General features: G+C 42.3%; 1 pseudogene; it reads right to left on the reverse strand.

Annotated features, from left to right (window-relative positions):
- Positions 1–247: 247 nt before the first annotated feature.
- Positions 248–4,154, reverse strand: LOC139181335 (large ribosomal subunit protein eL27-like; annotated as a pseudogene).
- Between the last annotated feature and the right edge of the window lie 814 nt (positions 4,155–4,968).

The raw sequence follows: 4,968 nt of genomic DNA on the forward strand, positions 1-4,968 counted from the left end.
TAGAAAATCCTGAATTGAGTGACTTACCTTAAATTAACAAACTCTGACTTTTTGCTATCACTAGAATAAAGTTTCAAAATAGGGATTTAGTTCAGTTATAGAGAAATAAAATGTATATTTTTGCCTACCTCAATTCATAGTCTGTAACTATTTTATCCACTGTATGTGCTAGTTGTCGCAGACAAGCCCACTATCTCTCTCTCTCCTTTATTTATTTATTTTTGTATTTTTAATGACTGAAATAAAACTAAAACCACAGCTTCTGGACGAACCATTTATTCTTGCCAGTCTTGTATCTCTCCTTGAACTTGACCTTGGCCTCTCATTGAGCCTTGCCATTTGAAAGCAGAGTCTCTGAAGACATCCCTGTTGACAACAGTTTTGTCCAAGGGGCTATTGATAGAAAACCTTTTGGGCATGAGGTGATGATACAGTTTCACAAAAGACTTGATGTTTGATCTCTTTGAGATTTTCTTCTTGCCCATGGAACTTTGTAGGGATAGCTACAATTCTAGCTACCAGAGCATGGCTGTAGGGTCAATCTGAAATGCCATCATCAATGTTCTTCACGATGATCACTTTGTGTCCAGAATAGCAACTGGCCAGGAAGAGCCTCACCAGCATCACCTGGGGTCAGAGAAACCGCAGTAAGATGGTAGGTGCTGGAGTGGCTTTGAAGAGATACCCCTTGTCCAAGGGCAAAGGAGAAGCCCCAGCAAGATGGTAGGAGGGGCGAATTCATGTTTAGAATCAAATCCCATTCCCGCCAGAGATACTCAGAGGGCTCAAACAAACCTTGTTCACACCAGGACCCAGGGACCCCACAGAGACTGAGACAGAACTGTGTTTGAGCATCTCCTGTGAAGGTATGGGTCAGCAGTGGACTGCCGCGGGGACGGTGCGCTTGGTGCAGCAGACTTGGGTATGGCATAAGTTCTCTTAGAGGAGGTCACCATTAACCCCAACATAGAGCTGCCAGAACTTACTCAGGACTGGGAAATAGACTCTTGAAGGGTACAAATAGAACCTTGTGCACCAAGACCCAGGAGAAAGGAGCCGTGGCCCCACAATAGACTGACCCAGACTTGCCTGTGAGTGTCCAGGACTCCAGCAGAGGCGTGGGTTGGTGGTGGCCTGCTGCAGGGTTGGGGGCACTAGTGCAGCAGTACATGCATGGGATCTTTTGAAGGAGGTCATGATTATCTTCATTATCTCCACCATAGTTTGGCCCCAGGTAAATAGCAGGGAGGGAACACAGCTCTACCCATCAACAGAAAATTGAATTAAAGATTTACTGAGCATGCACCCCCCCCCCAATAAGAACAAGACTCAGTTTCCCCCTCAGTCAGTCTCTCCCATCAGTAAGCTTCCATAAGCCTCTTATCCTTCTCCATCAGAGGGTAGACAGACTGAAAACCATAATCACAGAAAACTAACCAATCTAATCACATGGACCACAGCCTTGTCTAACTCAGTGAAACTATGAGCCATATCATGTAGGGCCACCCAAGACAGACGAGTCATGGTGGTGAGTCCTGATGAAATGTGGTCCACTAGAGAAGGGAATGGCAAACCACTTCAGTATTCTTGCCTTGAGAACCCCATGAACAGTATGAAAAGGCAAAAAGATAGGACACTGAAAGATGAACTTCCCAGGTCAGTAGGTGCCCAGTATGCTACTGGAGATCAGTGGAGAAATAACTCCAGAAAGAATGAAACGACGGACCCAAAGCAAAAACAACACCAGCTGTGGATGTGACTGGTGATGAAAGCAAGGTCCGATGCTGTAAAGAGCAGTATTACATAGGAACCTGGAATGTTAGGTCCATGAATCAAAGCAAATTGGAAGGGGTCAAACAGGAGATTGCAAGAAAGAATGTCGACATTTTAGAAATCAATGAACTAAAATGGACTGGAATGGGTGAATTTAACTCAGATGACCATTACATCTACTACTGTGGGCAAGAATCCCTTAGAAGAAATGGAGTAGCCATCATAGTCAACAAAAGAGTCTGAAATGCAGTACTTGGATTCAATCTCAAAAATGACAGAATGATCTCTGTTCGTTTCCAAGGCAAACCATTCAGTGTCACAGTAATCCAAGTCTATGCTCTGACCAGTAATGCTGAAAAGCTGAAGGCAAAGAAGAAAAGGAAAGATATACCCATCTGAATGCAGAGTTCCAAAGAATAGCAAGGAGAGATAACAAAGACTTCCTCAGTGATGAGTGCAAAGAAATAGAGGAAAACAATAGAATAGGAAAGACTAGAGATCTCTTCAAGAAAATCAGAGCTACTAGGGTAATATTTCATGCAAAGATGGGCACAATAAAGGACAGAAATGGTATGGACCTAACAGAAGCAGAAGATATTAAGAAGTGGCAACAATACGCAGAAAGTGAAAGTGAAAATGAAGTCGCTCAGTCGTGTCCGACTCTTTGCGACCCCATGGACAGTAGCCTGCACAGGCTCCTCCATCCATGGGATGTTCTAGGCAAGAATACTGGAGTGAGTTGCCATTTCCTTCTCCAGAAGAACTATACAAAAAAGATCTTCACCATCCAGATAATCACAATGGTGTGATTACTCACCTAGAGCCAGACATCCTGGAATGCAAATTCAAGTGGCCTTAGGAAGCATCACTATGAAAAAAAGCTAATGGAGGTGATGGAATTCCAGTTGAGCTATTTCAAATCCTGAAAGATGATGCCATGAAAGTGTTGTACTCAATATGCCAGCAAATTTGGAAAACTCAGTAGTGGCCACAGGACTATGGAAAAGTTAAGTTTTCATTCCAATCACAAAGAAAGTCAATGCCAAAGAATGCTCAAACTACTGCACAATTGCACTGATCTCACATGCTAGTAAAGTAACGCTCAAAATTCTCCAAGCCAGGCTTCAATAATATGTGAACTTCCAGATGTTCAACCTGGATTTACAAAAGGCAGAAAACCAGAGATCAAATTGCCAACATCCGCTGGATCATCGAAAAAGCAAGAGAGTTCCAGAAAAACATATACTTCTACATTATTGATTATGCCAAAGCCTTTGACTGTGTGGATCACAACAAACTGTGGTAAATTCTTCAAGTGATGGGAATACCAGACCACCTGACCTGCCTCCCAGGAAATTTGTATGCAGGTCAGGAAGCAACAGTTAGAACTGGACATGGAACAACAGACTGGTTCCAAATAGGAAAAGGAGTATGTCAAGGCTGTATATTGTCACCCTGCTTATTTAACTTCTATGCAGAGTACAGCATGAGAAACGCTGGACTGGAAGAAGCACAAGCTGGAATCAAGATTTCCGGGAGAAATATCAATAACCTCAGAAACACAGATGACACCACCCTTATGGCAGAAAGCGAAGAAGAACTAAAGAGCCTTTTGATGAAAGTGAAAGAGGAGAGTAAAATGTTGGCTTAAAGCTCAACATTCAGAAAACTAAGATCATGGCATCTCGTCCCATCATTTCCTGGAAAATAGATGGGAAAACAGTGGAAACATTGGCAGGCTTTAATTTGGGGGGCTCCAAAATCACTGTGGTTGGTGACTGCAGTCATGAAATTAAAAGATGCTTACTTTTTGGAAGAAAAGTTATGACCAACTTCGACAGCATATTAATATTAAAAAGGAGAGACATTACTTTGCCAATGATAGTCCATCTAGTCAAGGCTATGGTTTTTCCAGTGGTCATGTATGAATGTGAGAGTTGGACTATAAAGAAAGCTGAGTGCCAAAGTGTTGATGCTTTTGAACTCTGGTGTTGGAGAAGACTCTTGAGAGTCCCTTTGACTGCAAGGAGATCTAACAAGTCCATCCTAAAGGAAATCAGTCCTGAATATTCACTGGAAGGACTGATGTTGAAGCTAAAAGTCCAACGCTTTGGCCACCTGATGTGAAGAGCTGACTCATTGGAAAAGACCCTGAACCTGGGAAATACTGAATGCAGGAGGAGAAGAGGAGAACATAGGATGAGATGGTTAGATGTCATCACCAACTCAATGGACATGAGTTTGAGTAAGCTCCGGGAGTTGGTGATGGACAGAGTGGCCTGGTGTACTGCAGTCCACAGGGTTGCAAAGAGTCGGACACAACTGAGTGACTGAACTGTCTGACTGAGTATCACCTTCCCAAGTTTTGTGAACTTGTCCATTTTGACAGCGACCACTCGGGCCTACAGCAGAAAGCCCATTATCTCTTTTTGAGGAGAATCGCCTAACTCAATCCTCCAGCCTGAGGAAAGGCATCTTGGTGAACATTAGCCACTTAATGGCTAGAAATGCCTCAAGAACTGACAACCCTGGTTGGCTGGCTAGTAATATATGAGGAAATTTGTGGCCCAAAACTGTGCCTAGAAAAGTAGTGACAATTAATTGTGTCAATCATCGACTGTACCTTTGGCATCTCAACAAAGTATGGAAAGTATCAAATAATTGCTAGTAGAAAGAGATGTAATACAGAAAGATAAAGATAGCATGGAGTGAAAAGAATAGTGTTAGAACACTATTGCAAAGTTCCATAGAATCTTGTTGCTTGATTCTATGGGTTGACCAAGTGTCTTGATGCCTTAGCTCCTGAGTGGCAGCTATTCCTAGTTTTGTGTGAGATTCTTTTCTGCTACAATAAAAGTTTTGCAACAACTCCAAATACCTTAGGTGGACAGAATTAGTCTCCGTTTCCTGTAATCTAAAGGGTCTAATTTTACCTGTGTCCAAGAAATTGCAAGTAGTTCAGTAAGGGACTGAAGTGAGAGATAAGAATTAAGACTGGAGACCTAGGCAGTTAGAATAACAGTCTTGAAAATAATAGGGAGGTAATGAAGAATTTTAAACAATTGAATGATTCCCTCCAAATTCCCAAGTGCTGAATTGAATGTTTGAAAGTTGCACAACTGGACGTGGAGAGGGTAGTTTGGATTTTTTTCTATAATCAAAAGAGAAAATGAAGGCCTGATGCTGAAGTTAAGC

Source organism: Bos indicus, chromosome X (genome assembly GCF_029378745.1).
Source record: "Bos indicus isolate NIAB-ARS_2022 breed Sahiwal x Tharparkar chromosome X, NIAB-ARS_B.indTharparkar_mat_pri_1.0, whole genome shotgun sequence".
Classification (NCBI taxonomy): domain Eukaryota; kingdom Metazoa; phylum Chordata; class Mammalia; order Artiodactyla; family Bovidae; genus Bos; species Bos indicus.